Source organism: Anomaloglossus baeobatrachus, chromosome 3 (assembly GCF_048569485.1).
Source record: "Anomaloglossus baeobatrachus isolate aAnoBae1 chromosome 3, aAnoBae1.hap1, whole genome shotgun sequence".
NCBI classification, from domain to species: domain Eukaryota; kingdom Metazoa; phylum Chordata; class Amphibia; order Anura; family Aromobatidae; genus Anomaloglossus; species Anomaloglossus baeobatrachus.
Window position 1 is genome coordinate 189,300,893 of NC_134355.1, and position 17,604 is coordinate 189,318,496.

Consider the following 17,604-nt stretch of genomic DNA (forward strand, 5'->3'; position numbering starts at 1 on the left):
TATTATATGTTTTGTATGTATACTCATGGTTGTATGGTCTCTGTAGCCTCCTGATGAACCATTCACTTGGGGAAACGTGTTGAGGCAGAGACATACCTCATCCATTATAGATGGTTATTGTTTCACAGAGAATTAACTTGGATATGCGACATCTGCACAAATACGACATATGGATCAATTGATAGACTGTAATCTCTCCAATGATACTTACGCAGCCTTATATTTCCTGTGAATTTTACCTGATTGGATATTTTGTTACAGTAATAAGATAAGTCCTGTGTATTTGGCTATCACGACTGGTTATGAGGTTGCTTTGTCATTATCTGTGTTACAGTTTTCTATCTAAATTGTATCAATTTGTGTACATTATACCCTTTCCTACCTTGTCCCTGGTATCCAGGGCCAAGGAGTATAGAATGTATGGTATGCAATACCAATATCTTGGGACAAATTGGTACCTATACTATCTACAATGTCCAGTTTCTTAGTGTGACAATCACCTGTTTGTTTTTTTATATACGGTATATTTAATAAAATATTTTGTATTGGGAAAAACTGCTGTATGAATATAGAACAATTCCCTAGACCTTGAGTCATAAATGATTAGTACCCATGCAGCCCTTTGTCCCTTTCACTTCCCCCCTTTTCCATCATTCCTCTCTCTCTTTTCTAACCCACTGATAAACTTCATTTTCCTCTTTAATGAGTCTTGTCTACCTTGCCCTCTTATCTCTTTTCCTTAATATTCTCGCTTCATGTCTTATTTAAAGACTTTAGATTTTTGGAATATCATTCTAGACTGTGATGAGTGACTTCATATTTCAATCTAAACAGAATTTTCTAATGTTTCATGTTCGCCTTTTGCTTGTATTTACAAGTTACAAGTCTAATAAAATTTATAAAAATATTTTAGTGTAGGACTGCCCCAAATGAGATTTGCCGTGACGTGGCGGGGTAAGCTCAAGAAATTGCAATTTTTTGGCAAAAATCTCAAAATTTTTATAATAAGTACAGTTTGGAATTTTTAGTGCTGAAGTGCACATTTAGTGCTGGCTTTTTGTTTTTTTCTTCATTGAATTGGTCGGTGGCTGACCCCCACCTTGCTATGCACCCCAATTTGGAATGTATTCCACCTGTCTAGATTTTGGCGGTTGGTGACTGTTCACATTCAGTCATCAGGCCCTGTCCACAGGCTATTTACTTCATGCAGCATTTGCTTGGACCTGTCCCGCCCACAGCCATGACTCAGTCATGGGTGCGGGATTGAAATAGACCAGGTGAGTGCTGCTAAGAGCAGTTCTACTATTCATATGTGAGGCCGTATAACACCTTTTATAAAAATATTTTAGTGTAGGACTGCCCCAATTGAGATTTGCCGTGACGTGGTGGGGTAGCTCAAGAAATTGCAATTTTTTGCGAAAAATCTCAAAATTTTTATAATAAGTACAGTTTGGAATTTTTAGTGCTGAAGTGCACATTTAGTGCTGGCTTTTTGTTTTTTCTTCATTGTATTGTTACAAGTCTAATAAAATCCGATTTAACCAAAATACCTTTTGTAATTGGCTAAAGGAAGGAGCAGGAGTTGTTCCAAACTTATACAACCCCTGGCAAAAATTCTGGACTCACTTGGCTCTGAGGATGTTCATTCAGTTGTTTACTTTTGTTTAAAAAAAGCAGATCACAGACACGGCACAAAACTAAAGTAATTTCAAATGTCAACTTTCTGGCTTTAAGAAACACTTAAAAAAAACAAAACATGAAAACTTAATGTGCTAACCAGTAACGGTTACTTTTCAAGGCCAAACAGGGGAAAAAATTATGGAATCACTCAATTCTGTAAATTTTCATTCCCAAAACTAACACCTGCATCAAATAAGATCTGCTCGTTAGTATACATCTAAAAAGAAGTGATCACACCTTGGAGATCTGTTGCACGAAGTAGACTGACATGAATAATGGCTCCAACACGAGAGATGTCAATTGAAACAAAGGAGAGGGATTATAAAAGTCTTAAAAGAGAGTAAATCACGCAATGTTGCAAAAGATGTTGGTTGTTCACAGTCAGTTGTCTAAAATCTGGACCAAATACAAACAACATGGGAAGGTTGTTAAAGGCAAACATACTGGTAGACCAAGTAAGACATCAAAGCATTAAGACAGGAAACTTAAATCAATATGTCTCCAAAACAGGAAATGAACAACAAAACAAAACAAATGAGGAACGAATGGGAGGAAACAGATTCAATGTCTGTGACCGAACTATAAGAAATCGCCTAAAGGAAATGGGATTTACATACAGAAAAGTTAAACAAAAGCCATCATTAACACCTAAAAAGAAAAAAACAAGGTTACAATGGGCTAAGGAAAAGCAATCGTGGACTGTAGATGATTGGATGAAAGTCATATTCAGTGATGAATTGCGAATCTGCATTGGGCAAGGTGATGATGCTGGAACTTTTGTTTGATGTCATTCCAATGAGATTTATAAACATGACTGCCTTAAGAGAACATGTAATTTCCACAGTCATTGATGATATGAGGCTGCATGTCAGGTAAAGGCACTGGGGAGATGGCTGTCATTACATCTTCAAATAAATGCCCAAGTTTACATTGAAAATTTCAACACTTTTCTTATCCCATCAATTGAAAGGGTGTTTGGGGATGATGAAATCATTTATCAAGATGATAATGCATACTGCCATAGAGCAAAAACTGTAAAAACATTCCATGAAAGAAGTCACATAAGGTCAATGTCATGGCCTGCAAATAGTCCGGATCTCAATCCAATTGAAAATCTTTGGTGGAAGTTGAAGAAAATGGTCCATGACAAGACTCCAACCTGCAAAGCTGATCTGGTAACAGCAACCAGAGAAAGTTGGAGTCAGATTGATGAAGAATACTGTTTGTCACTCATTAAGTCCATGCCTCAGAGACTGCAAGCTGTTATAAAAGCCAGAGGTGGTGCAACAAAATACTAGTGATGTATTGGAGTGTTCTTTTGTTTGTTTTTCATGATTCCATAATTTTTTCCTCATAATTGAGTGATTCCATAATTTTTCCCCCTGTTTGGTTTTGAAAAGTAACCGTTACTGGCTAGTACATTATGTTTTCATGATTTTTTTTTACTGATTCTTAAAGCCAGAAAGTTGACATTTGAAATGACTTTAGGTTTGTGCCATGTCTGTGATCTTTTTTTTTTTTTAAACAAAGGTAAACAACTGAATGAATATCCTCAGAGCCAGGTGAGTCCATAATTTTTGCCAGGGGTTTTAGAACAAAGAGAATAATGTTTTAGTTTATCAGAGAACAAGGGGGAAGAGATAGAAATCAACAACCCCCATCCATTCACATGGCAAGAAGTATGGTTCTATGGTCTGTTACAACCCAAAGAAGGACTGCAAAGCACCCCTCAAGCAGTAGTTTCCTCACATTCAACAGTTCATTGTAAATTATTTTTTCTTCACCTTAGGATATTGGCAAAATTAATTAGCAATAGTTATTTTGTTTGTGCTTGTTTGTTTTTTTTACTTGCCCTACTGGACACAAGTTTAGATTTCATAACAAATACAGATGTAGGGAAGTCTGTTGTGTATACAATTTTTTCATTGGGAAATCATCAAAGCATTTTATTTTTATTTACTTGGAAAATGCATTTTTATTCCATGCCTCTGCACTCAGATAACAAGTATTTATGTTTTTTTTCCCCTTCCTTCATAAACACAACATACATACAGTATACATGGATGGTGTTATTACAAGATACCAAAAAAGTTCACAGAATGTATACTGCTGTAATGTCCTCAATTTTGCTAAAATAGATTTCTCCATATTCGGAGGTTTTATTACATTAGATTATAGCATGTGGATAATTTATTGCTTGCTGTCTTGCTGTAAATGTGAACCAAACTTTACTGTGATCTTTAGAAAGTAGAAGAAAGAAATCGACAGAAGTTCAAGAATTGGTTTCATACCGCACCATGAATGGTGTAAAAATAAGTGATAAGACGGCTTTATTACTCAAGTCAGTAAGATTACTGCGATACCAGATTTATATCACTTTTTTTTTTAGGTTTTGCCAGACTTTTTTTTTTTTTTTTTTACAAAGTAAAGCTTTTTTGAATCACCATAATTTAAAGGCTTTAGTTTTTTTTTTATTTTTCTGCTGACAATCATATAAGGGGATGAGATGGAGTTTTTATTGGTACCATTTTTGGCACATAATTTTTTTTTTTATTCCTTTCTATTTTGCTTTTTGTCAGGCAGAATGAAGAAACAAATTTAGGAATTGTTTATTTTCTTGCACTGTTCACTGTTGTACACTATTCACCATGTCATAAAAGTAATAAGATGGCTTTATTCTTCGGGTCATTAGATTTACAGTGGTACCACATTTATACGGTTTGTGTATATTTTGTAGAATAAAAACTATTTTTTATATATATATATATATATATATATATATATATATAAAATATTTGCATGGCCTTATTCTGAAAGCTAAATCCTTTTTATAGTTCCGCTGATGGGGGAGGATTGTTATTTATGGGACAGGATGGCGTTTTCAGGGATATCATTTCCATTTACACTGGCGAACAAAAGGGTAACAATTTGTTGAACTTTTGACTTTCAGACTCCATTTCTCACAGTTAACTAAAGCATCGAAAGTGAGACTACCTTCATTTTATAGACCGCTATCTCAAACAAATTTGGCTTGCAACTAGATAGAGTATGATTTGTTATGCAGATTCTTATCATGTCACTGCCTTGTTACTGTTTTGCTCCTAAAGATCTAAATTTCAATTATTTTGTTAGCATTTTGTAAATTCACCTTAGGCTTTTAACTCTGTCTGAAACCTTGTGGGCATGCTCTCGATCAGATTCAAGCAAATCTCAACTGAAATCTAATCCCAGGTCTCTTTTACACATTCCCAATGTTGGTGCACACCGATCGACTCAGTTGGGTATGTATACAGCTTTTACTTCAACTCTACCCACAAGTATTCAATTAGGTTTAGATCTGGGGACTGTGGGGGCCAATCTAGCACCTCTACCTCATTGTAATTGAATGATTTCTTTGCCAATCGCAATGTATGCTTTGGGGATTTTTCATACCAATAGTACTTGAGTGTACAAACTTGTCTTTTAAGACACTATAATATAGATCAGCTTTGAGAGCATCATCAATCCTGGTCAAGAATTCAACACCTCCAAAGGTGTGAAACAAACCCATATCATTAGGCTTCCTCCACCGAACTTAACAGTTCCTTCAATTTCTTGATCCGTTAGCCCTTTTTTCTGTTGTTTCTTCCAGACACATTTCCACCCAATAATTAGAGGATAAAACCCATACCACACAAGACCACTAATAAATATTAGATATTAAATATGAAAATCAATAAATACAATTTCCAAGTGTGGGGGTATAGGATCAATAGGACCATTCGGAATTAAATATACTATACCAAAAAAGAAGCCGAACTGAAGGTCACTAAATATTACATCTTTATTAATACATGATTAAAAATGCACACATAATAAAACACACAGCTATTGACTGGAAAAGGGGCATCAAAAACCTGCATAGTATGTATGGATCATATATAATACAATATATAATGAGGCAAGGGGGTTAGTGTAAAGAGGATTCTTCCCTGAAGAAGACGCAACGAAACGTGCGCATGTCGGGGTAGGTGTCGCGTTACCTGGAGGAGGCTGTGCTCTGTTACCTATTAGGTGAAAATATCATTATACCACTATTGTTACTTTGTGCCGATTCTGACACTTCTTTAAATTACATGTTTTCTCCTACTGGTTGATACTATCTTGAGCCGTCTTCTCTCTGAATTCTATCTGCCTCTGAGGCCTCTGGTTTAGTGTTTTGTGGAATTCCATCATGATGGTTACCCTGCTGGTTACTATCAGCTGAACCATCAGCTGATTCTACTCTAATTTTTGTGGCATGACCTATGGCCACAACTCCTTAGCACTTGACACTTTAGTTGTGTATTGTGTTTACTTATTTATTCATCTTTATTGAATCCTCTTTATACTAACCCCCTTGCCTCATTATATATTGTATTATATATTATATATGATCCATACATGCTATGCAGGTTTTTGACGCCCCTTTTCCAGTCAATAGCTGTGTGTTTTATTATGTGTGCATCTTTAATCATGTATTAATAAAGATATAATATTTAGTGACCTTCAGTTCGGCTTCTTTTTTGGTATAGTACATTTGCATCCATCAGAGACACCTGTTTGCAATAATACTGTCCATTTTTCGCACTTTTTTGCGAACTCGAACCAACTAGAGATGAGCAATCCTGATCGTCAAAGATTGGAAAATGTTAAAATTGTACAATCTTTGTTGGATCGAGATCAGACATCTGATCACTTACTGCGAAGGTAGGAAATCCTCTCCCTGCCCATCATAGTCATGTCAAGTATTGGCATGGCTGTGATTGGCCACTGTAAAGAAGAAAAAAAATAAAAAGAAGCAAAGGGTTAAAACAGTACATACTTAGCGTTTCCGTGGCTTCAGCGCTACTTTAGAGTCTGATAATTGTCTCAGTCATATTCACTGCTTTCCCTTTCCACCGTCTCTGATTGTCTGCCATTGGACCACGCCCCCCCCACCCTCTAAGACAACATCTGTGATTGGTTGGAATCACACATGCTGTCTGTGTCCTTATAATAGAGATAAATAAAAAGAAAAAAATGGTGTAGCATCCCCCTGTATCGATACCAGCATAGATGATGCCACAGCTACAGGCTGCAGCCCCCCCCAGCTGTGCACTGATCTTGGCTGTGTATCAAAATAAGGAGTCACATGCGGCTCTTTTCTATTTATTAATTATTTATATAAATAAGAATAACAGGCGTGCAGTCCCCCTACTTTGATACCCACCCAAGATAAAGCCCGGCAGTTGGAGGGCTTAGTGACAGCCATTAACCCCTTATTATCCCGATTGCCAAAGCACCAGGGCAATCAGTAAGATCCAGGTAAAGTGCTGGGATTGTTGCATCTAATGAATCCAACAATCCTGGGCCGCTACAGGCTATTTTTAGGCTGGGGGTGGTAAAATAACCGTGGGCCTCCTCAGTCTGAGAGTACCAGTCCCCAGCTGTCAGGCTTTATCTTGGCTGGGTATCAAAATTAAGGGGTGGGGGGGTCTGCATGTTGGTTATTTAAAAAATTAAAAAAAAAAAAAAAGCTGCATGTGATTCCTCTTATATTAATACACAGCCAAGATAAGCACACGGCTGGGGCTGCAGCCTGTAGCCGTGACTTTATCTGTACTGGTATCAATACAGGGGGACCGTACGCCAATTGTTTTTATTTATCACCATTATAAAAGGACAAAGACAGTGTGTGTGTGATTCCAACCAATCACAGACACTGGGTGGAAGCGTGGTTCAACTGCAGCAAGAGACGCTGGTGGAAGGGGAAAGCAGTGAATATGCATTAGGGATAATTGTTGACCCTGGAAGTAGAGCTGCAGCGAGAGTATGTACTACTTTAACCCCTTCACAACTGGCTGACTTTATTTTTCAAAAAATATTGCAAAAACAATCCCAAATGCGGAAAATGCCAAAAAAAAAAAGTGAGATTGCACTATTGTTTTTGGGATATTTTATTCACAGTGTTCAATATATGGTAAAATTGATGTGTTGTTGTGATGCCTGAGGTCAGTGCAAGTTCGAAGACACCAAACATGTATAGGTTTACAGGTTTACTTTTATCTATGAGGTAAAAAAAAAAAAAAATCAGACGTTTGTCTAAAAAAAGTGGTGTATGTTTTGTGCCATTTTCTACAACCCGTAGCGTTTTCATTCATTCGCGATCTATGGCTCAGTGACTGCTTATTTTTTGCGTCTGAGGCTGAAGTTTTTAATTGTACCATTTTCGCGCCGATGCTACATTTTGCGCAAAATATACGGCAACCAAAAAACGTAATTTTGGCGGTTGGATTTTTTTGCCGCTACGCTGTTTACCGATCAGATTAATTGATTTTATATTTTGATAGATCTGGCATTTCTGAACACAGCGATACCAAATGTGTGTATATTTTTTTATTGTTTATTGTTTAACCCTTTAATTTTCAATGGGGCAAATGGGTGGGGATTTAAAAATTTAGGATTTTTTTTGTAATTTTCCAAAACTTTTTTTAAATCTTTTTTTTTAATTTTACTAGTCCCACTAGGGGACAAAAACGATCAGCTGTCTGATCGCCCATTAATTTCTCCCGATCAGAGCAGGATCGCTCAGACTAGGAGAAATGATTATCTCCTGTAACCTGCAGTAATCGACTGCTTCTTACAGGACCTTAGTCATGTTAGCTACAGGAGTCATCACATGACCCTGTGCTACACCATGACAACCACCGGATCAACATGATCACATCACATGACTTCTGGTATCGGCCTGTGAGTACAGATCTACCGTGAACACCGTTAATATGGTGCTGTCACATCTTAAGAGCACTATTTAAGTGACTAACAAGTATGGTTGCATAGTGTTTGCACTCATACCTTCTAGGCACACGTCAGCTGTATAAATCAGCTGAAATGTACGCAGATTGCCACCTGCAGCCGGCAGCAGCAAGTGGGTATTAACACCATGACCGTTAGGACGTAACTTTACTGACCACGGTCGTTAAGGGGTCAATCCTTTTTTAAATTTTCTTTTTACAGCCCCCCCCCCCCACACCATTTTACAACACATCACCTTTGCCTCCCATTCAATTTAATCAGTTCAGCTAGGATCGATGATCTGATCGCGATCTCAGGCGAGATTGGTGATCCTTAACCAATCAGATTCTTGGCAGGATAGCCGTTCTCTGGAGCTGGAGCTTTTTTTGATAATGCTGAAGTTGAGCCTTCTTTACCTTTTTTCGGGCCACCACTTCAGACAGGGGCTTATATTCTTTTCTGCTTTGAAAAATGTGCTAGGGCTTATTTCCAGGAGGTGTCTTATAATTGCCTGCTGTATTAGTGCCCAAGGATTGCCCCACAATTCTTGTTATCGCTTCATAGACATACACGCTGTCACTCTAAGATCAGGAGTGCTGCCGCATTGTTCTAACGCTGTCAGTGTTCGCATTCCCAACACTCATGTGAGGTTGAGATGTCACGCGAGCCCCATGCCCAATCACTGCCAGATTCTTTCTCCCTTTCCCACCCTCAGACAAATTATTAATCGACCGGAAGTGAGCGGCCAGCCGCAGCGCTCACTTCTTGTTAGGCTAGTTTCACACATCTGGCTTTTTGCCGGTTTGCCAGATTTGGTGCACACCAGTAGTGTATACGGTAGAATTGCAGCGCGACAAGCGCCGGTCACATACTATCATGTGACCGGACATGTGATCCGTAAGTTGCCGCGCTGCCATTGTACTGTATACACTGTACTTGCGTGTGCCAAATCTGGCAAACCGGCAAAAAGCCAGATGTGTGAAATTAGCCTTAATTATACATTTATACAATAACACCAAACGTTATTCCTTATTGTTAGTAGTTTTTTCGTTTGTGAACCCTCCCCAACCACACCTATTGCCAATCCATATCATACGCATAATAGCCTGGGTCTCAGTTTCCATACACGGTAAGTTTTTTAACTGCATGAGAGGACACACACAAGCTAGGGACCCCAACGTAGAGAAATACTTTGGCGTAGTGTTGGGGCTCTATTGCATTGATCAATTCAGTAGCTAAATTTCTCTTGATTCATATGTTCATGGCAGTAATGCAGATTCCAATTTTCACTCTTACATATAGCTATTGGATTTTTCAAGTCCGTATTCACACAGCAGTTTCTGCTATTCCATGTATTCCCCTTACATAGTCACTGGTGTGCATACCTTATCTCCCCATAGTGATGTTTTTTTAGGTTTTTGCACCCAGTTCAGACTTAGAATGGTGTTCCAAACGTTATTCCTTATTGTTAATTATACATTTGTCTGAAGTCAGGGAGAGAGAAGCCAGTAATGATTGGGCATGGGGCTCACTTGATGTCTCAACCTCACATGAGCCCCGGGAATGCAAAGTAAGATACCGTTGGAACGGCGCGGGTATGGGAGAAGAGTATAACGTTTTTCATTTCAATGGGGCCAAACATGGGGAATGAGAAGAGGACAACCCCTGTAAGAACTCAAGGTAGGCCTATTAATCTGCTGCTCACTGTTCTATTATGATGAGCAGTCAAGTAAGGGCCTCTGCTAAAATTTAAAAAACAGTCTGTGGTGATGATCTTCAAGGACTCATAAATGAGTTTTCATGTTTCACCTTGGGTTATCACTAAATATAGTTGATATGTAAGGGTTAAAGTTTTAGCTCATAGTACATGTTTGTGAAGTCACAGACTATGTGTATGGCAAACTAATGTACTCCACACACACCAAAGCAAGCTATTGTGAAACTGCTGACAGACTAGTGACATTTTTCGACCAAAACTAGGAAAGAAGTGTCTCTTTATCTGTAAATAGTGTAAATAAAAGTTTGTTTGCTTTCTCAAAAACAAAATGACCTTGCGCAGTATCTGTGTATGGGTGCACTTTTATTCTCTGAGCGCAACACTAAGTAAATCTATTCTTTTGACTAGGCCTCAGTGGCGACCCTGCATTTTGATTATGGGTCAGAACTGACCAGCTCTAAGGGTATGTAAAACAAACATAAATATAAAAATAAATGCATGCATTTTGGATGCGTTTTGGATGCATTGTTGACAGTGCGGTCCCCCGGCAATTAAGCTCTGCTACATGCCCGCTGACAGCAGACAGAGACAGTCGCGCAATCAGAATGAACTCTGATGAACTTCTCTCGACTTTGTCATCCCGCGGCTCTGTCTCTGTTTCGCAGCCTGAATTGTGGTCACCGGTGAAAGACTCACCAGTGACCGCAAATCCCCTGAGTGATTGAAGTGAGCAGCGCAATCAGCGGTGCCGTCACTCAGGTTACCCGCGGCCACAGGTGAAGTCCTCCACCTGAGAGCGGTGGCCGCGGATAACCTGAGTGACGTCCCGCTGATCGTGCAGCTCACTTCAGTCACTCAGGCGACTTGCTCTCACAGTTGGAAGATCCAGCAGTGGCCACGGGTAACCTGAGTGCCGTCATCGCTGATCGCGCGGCTCACTTCAGTTGCTGAGTGGAGCTGACAGAGAGCGGTCGTTGTCTGTGGCCGCTCCTGTCAGCTTCATGTAGCAGAGCTGGAAGCATCGTGGGACCTCGTGTGGATTACGTCAGACCTGAAGGGGTATTTGGGGGATTTTAATAAAGTGGTGAAAGTGTTTTTTTTGTCTTTTATTCCAAATAAACACACATCCAAAAAATCCTTTATTTTCTCTAACTTACAGGTTAATCATGGAAGGTATCTCGGGGAGACGCCTACCATGATTGACATAGGACTTAGTGGCAGCTACGGGCTGCCATTAACTCCTTATTACCCCGATTGCCACCGCACCAGGGCAATTTGGGATGAGCTGGGTAGAGTCCCAGGACTGTCGCATTTAATGGATGCGGCAACTCCGGGCGGCCGCTGGCTGATATTGTTAGGCTGGGGGGCTCCTCATAACGTGGAGATCCCCATCCTGAGAATACCAGCCTTCAGCCATGTGGCTTTACCTTGGCTGGTATCAAAATTGGGGGGGGGGGGGGGGGGGACCGCACGTAGTTTTTTTTTTTTTAACTATTTTACTGCAGAATATAGACCCGCCCACCGGCAGCTGTGATTGGTTGTAGTGAGACAGCTGTCACTCAGCATGGGGGCGTGTCTGACTGAAACCAATCATAGGCGCTGGTAGGCGGGGAAAGCAGTGAATACGAGATGGAATAATGAGCGGCCAGTATTTTCAAAAAGAGGAAAAGCCACCGGAGCTTTGTGACAGCCGTGCAGCGCCGCGCCCGTGATCGGCGAGTATGAAAGAGAGAGGGAGAGACCGACGGACGGACAAAGAGACAGAGAGCCACCAACTGACAGAGAAAGAGACCGACAGACAGAGATTGACAGACATCGATAGACAGAGAGAGATACTGAAAGACCTGCATTTTGTTTGTCAAAAAAAGCATGCAGAACGCAACAAAAATGCAGTCCAAGTGCATTTTGGTTGCGTTTTGACCCACATCATTGATTTCAATGGGTGGAGAATGCAGCTACAACGCTCAAAAGTGGTGACATGCTGCTTTTTTTCGCATCGATTTTTGGCATACTAAACGCTGCATTTAACCCCTTCAGCCCCCAGACATTTTGCGTTTTTTCCCTCTCTTTCTTCCGAGAGCCGAAACTTTTTTATTTTTCTGTCAATCTTGCCATATAAGGGCTTGTTTTTTACGGGACGAGTTGTAGTTTTAAATGGATTCATAAGTTTTACCATATAGTGTACTGGAAAACGGCAAAAAAATTCCAAGTGCAGAAAAATTGCAAAAAAAGTGTGATCGCACAATAATTTTTGGGCTATTTTATTGACCGTGTTCACTATATGGTACAGCTGATGTGTCAGTGTGATGCCTCAGGTCGGTGCGAGTTTGTAGACACCAAATATGTATAGGTTTACTTGTATCTAAGGGGTTAAAAAAATTCAGAAGTCTGTCAAATAAAAGTGGCACACGTTTTGCGCCATTTTCCGAAACTCATAGCAGTCTCATTTTTTGGGATCTATGGCTCAGTGATTTATTTTTTGCGTCTTGAGCTGACGTTTCAATTGGTACAATTTTTGCGTAGATGCTATGTTTTGATTGCCTGTTATTGCGTTTTGCGCAAAACTTGCGGCGACCAAAAAACGTAATTTTGGAGTTTGGAATTTTTTTGCCGCTACGCAGTTTACCGATCAGATAAATTGAGTTATATTTTGATAGATCGGACATTTCTGAACGCGGCGATACAAAATGTGTGTATATTTTTTATAGTTTAATCCTTTAATTTTCAATGGGGTGAATGGGTGTGGTGATTTAAAATTTTAGGGGTTTTTTTTTTGTAATTTTTCAAAACTTTTTTTAAATCTTTTTTTTTTAATTTTACTAGTTCCACTAGGGGACTATAACGATCAGCTGTCTGATCGCCCATTAATTTCTCCCGATCAGAGCAGCATCGCTCAGACTGGGAGAAATGATCATCTCCTGTAACCTGCAGTAATCGACTGCTTCTTACAGGACCTTAGTCATGTTACCTACAGGAGTCATCATATGACCCTGTGCTACACCATGACAACATCACATGACTTCCGGTATCGGCCTGTGAGTAGAGCTCTACCGTGAACACCGTTAATATGGTGCTGTCACATCTTAAGAGCACTATTTAAGTGACTCACAAGTATGGTTGCATAGCGTTTGCACTCATACCTTCTAGGCACACATGTCAGCTGTATAAATACTGATCAGATTAATTGATTTTATAGTTTGATAGATCGGGCATTTCTGAACTTGGTGATACCAAATGTGTATGTTTTTTTAACCCTTTAAATTTTCAATGGGGTGAAAGGGGGGTGATTTGAACTTTGTTTTTTTTTTTTTATTTTACTAGTCCCCCTAGGGGGCTATAGTGATCAGCAATCTGATAGCTCTGTAGCTGTGATCTGGTGATATGGCAGAGCAAAGATCTGCAGATATGCTGCTTTACTTTCAATGCCGCCTGTATTGCGGCATTGTGAGTAAATGACTCATGTTAGCTACAGGCATCATCACATGACCCTGTGCTACCATGGCAACCACCGGAAGTCATGTGATCATGTCACGTGACTTACGATGGGGGCGGGGTAAGTCAAAATAATGGCGGCGCGCATATACATCTCGCTGCTAGATTTTGGCAGCGAGATGTAAGGGGTTAATATTCGCAGGTGGAAGCGATTCCACCCGCGACTAGCAGGCACACGTCAGCTCTTGAAAATAACTGATATGTGTGCGGATCGCCGCCGCCTGCTCATGGCAGGGGGTGATGATTAACTGCACACAAGCCATGACGTACTCAGTACGTCATGGGTCATTAAGGGGTTAAAAACGAAGGGTGCGCATTGAATTTTCGGACTTCTCATAGACTTTGCTGGGGAAGAAGAATGCATGCAATTTGGCACTGAAACGCTGCAGTTTAAAACGCAGCGTTAACGCAGGAAAAAACACAACATGCGCACATAGCCTAATAGAACCTGGAACCAAATATGGAAACACATAGCCAACTAGCCTATTGGGAAGCTGTGCAGGGTATTCCTACAACAGTGAAACTCCCAGCTGCAGCAAGGTAAGAAGCTGTTTATTCTTACACATTAGTTTTACCCTCTTTCTTTCCCAGTCTTTCTGGGAAAGGTAGTATGTACATTTTAAGAACTGGAATCATCAGCGAGTTGTGTGAATGTATGATTCAGGGAGGGCAACAGAAAAGTTCTTCTAGACTGTAGCTAACAATTAACAATATGGGAGGATTCCAAAAAGTTAGTTAACAGAAAAAAAATTCCTAAAACTTACAAATTTATTAAGGGTGCGGAAAGTATTCAGACTCCTTTACATTTTTCACTCTCATTGCAGCCATTTGGTAGGTTCAAAAAAGTACATTTTTTTTCTCATTAATGTACACTCTGCATCTCATCTTGACAGAAAAAAAAACAAATGTGGAAATGTTTGCAAATTTTTTAAACAAGAAAAACTGAAATATCACAAGTATTCAGACCCTTTGCTCAGACACTCATATTTAAGTCACATGCTGTCCATTTCCTTGCGATCCTCCTTGAGATGGTTCTATGCCTTCATTAGAGTCCAGCTGTGTTTAAACTGATAGGACTTGATTTGGAAAGGCACACACCTGTCTACATAAGACCTCACAGCTCACAGTGCATGTCAGACCAAATGAGAATCATGAGGTCAAAGGAACTGCCCAAGGAGCTCAGAGACAGAATTGTGGCAAGGCACAGATCTGGCCAAGGTTACAAAAGAATTTCTGCAGTACTCAAGGTTCCTAAGAGCACAGTGGCCTCCATAATCCTTAAATGGAAGAAGTTTGGGACCAACAGAACTCTTCCTAGACCAGGCCATCCAGCCAAACTGAGCAATCGTGGGAGAAGAGCCTTGGTGAGAGAGGTAAAGAACAACCCCAAGATCACTGTGGCTCGCTGAGCTCCAGACATGCAGTAGGGAGATGGGAGAAAGTTCCACAAAGTCAACTAGCACTGCAGCCCGCCACCATTCGGGCCTTTATGGCAGAGGGGCCAGACGGAAGCCTCTCCTCAGTGCAAGACATATGAAAGCCTACACAACAGTTTGCAAAAAAGCACATGAAGGACTCCCAGACTATGAGAAATAAGATTCTCTAGTCTGATGAGATGAAGATAGAACTTTTTGGTGATAATTCTAAGTGATATGTGTGGAGAAAACCAGGCACTGTTCATCACCTGACCAATACAATCCCAACAGTGAAACATGGTGGTGGCAGCATCATGCTATGGGGTGTTTTTCAGCTGCAGGGACAGGACAACTGTTTGCAATTGAAGGAAAGATGAATGCGGCCAAGTACAGAGATATTCTTGAAGAAGACCTCTTCCAGAGTGCTCTGGACCTCAGACTTGGCCGAAGGTTCACCTTCCAACAAGAGAATGACCTTAAGCACACAGCTAAAACAACAAAGGAGTGGCTTCAGAACAACTCTGTGATCTTCCTTGACTGGCCAAGCTAGAGCCCCTGACCTAAACCCAATTAAACATCTCTGGAGAGACCTGAAAATGGCTGTCCACCAACATTCACCATCCAACCTGACGGAACTGGAGAGGATCTGCAAGGAAGCATGGCAGAGGATCCCCAAATACAGATGTGAAAAACTTGTTGCACCATCCCCAAGAAGACTCATGGCTCTACAAGCTCAAAAGGGTGCTGCTACTCAATACTCAGCAAAGGGTCTGAATACTTATGACCATGTGATATTTTAATTTTTCTTCTTTAATATATTTGCAAAAAATTCTACATTTGTTTTTTTTTCCTGTCAAGATTGGGTGCAGAGTGTACATGAGAAAAAAAAATGAACTTTTTGGAATTTACCAAATGTTTGCAATGAAACAAAAAGTGAAAAATTTAAAGGGATCTGAATTCTTTCCGTACCCACTGTATGCTTTTAAAACACAGTAAGTTAAATTATCATAGAAATACTACATTAAAAAAAGTTAACAGACAGGAAACAAGTCGATGTAAGGGAGTGAGAGTAAGCGTATACAACTTACCAATTCTACAGTGCCCTATGAATGTCCCCAAGGCCTCTTTCACATGTCCGTGAAAAACCACACACTTATTTTACGGATGTGTCAAGGTGCGTAATGCCCTCCGTGAGCCGTGTTTATGGCACACGTGTGTTCTCCGTGTATTATCACGGAAAACACACGGAGAACGTGAACTTTCTACTCACCTGTCCCTGGCTTTGCTGTCCGTGGTGCTGTTCATCGGTCTCCGGTCCTGCCGACTCCTCGCTTCTGCTGCTTCCGGCCGTGAAGTGAATATGCAATGAGCATAATGAGCGGCGGTCGGAAGCAAGTGACAGCAGCGGCAGAGACAGCAGGGCTGGAGAAGGTGAGTAAAGTTTTTTTTTTTTTTTTTCTCGCAGACACGTTTTCTCCAGTGCGTGTCACACGGAACACATCCGTGTGATCCATTTGCATTCCGTTTGACACCCGTGATGCCGGAGAGAAACCGGACATGTCTAAGTGTGGCGCACACGGGCACACGTATGCTCCACACGGTCCTTGGCAGAATACGCACGTGAGCGCAGACCCATTGATTTTAATGGGTCTACGAGTGCCCGTGTGAAAAAGTATTGGCGTACACAGGAGAAATTGCACAAAACATTTTATGGTCCACTTTCCCTGTTACTTTTGTGAAAATAAAAACTGGGAGCAAAAGCAAAATTTTTGTGGGGGAAAATTAATTTATTTTCATCGCTCAACATTATAAAATTCTATGAAGCATCTGCCCACTACACTGCGAAATAAATTCCTTGAGTGCTCCAGTTTCTAAAATGGGGTCACTTGTGGAGGTTTCAACTTTTTAGGCACATGAAACATGACATTGTGTCCATTATCTATTCTGGACAATTTTGTCCTTTAAATGTCTAATGCTGCTCCTTTCTCTTTCTGAGCCCTGCCATGCGCACAAACAGTAGTTTTTCACCACATTTGGGGAATCGTATCAGTGTACTCAAGACAGATTGCACAACAAATGGTATGGTCCATTTACTCATGTTAGCCTTCTGTAAATGAACAATTCAGGGTTAAAGGAACATATTTCTTTCCATATTTCTTAAATTCCTATGAACCACCTAAAAGGTTCATCTATTTCTTGAATGTGATTTTGAGCACTTTGAGGGGTGAAGTTTTTAAAATGTCATCACTTTTATGCATTTTCTCTCACACATGCTCTCAAAGTCACTTTAAATAAATGTCACTAAAAAAAAAAAAAAATTGGTTTTGTAAATTTTGTTATACAAATTAGAAATTGCTGATAAATTTTTACCCCTTCTAACTTACTAACAAAAAAATTACCGTATGTTTCAAAATTTGTGCTGATGTAGACATGCGGGAAATGCTATTTATTAACAATTCTGTGTAATATAACTGTCCGGTTTAGAGGGATAAAAAAAAAAAATAA

General features: G+C 40.1%; 1 protein-coding gene across 1 annotated transcript in view; it reads right to left on the minus strand.

The window, feature by feature from the left end:
• The window catches only part of SERAC1 (serine active site containing 1), a 211,783-nt gene that overhangs the window by 176,148 nt on the left and 18,031 nt on the right, over positions 1-17,604 (minus strand). The gene's annotated exons all lie outside the window — the stretch shown is intronic.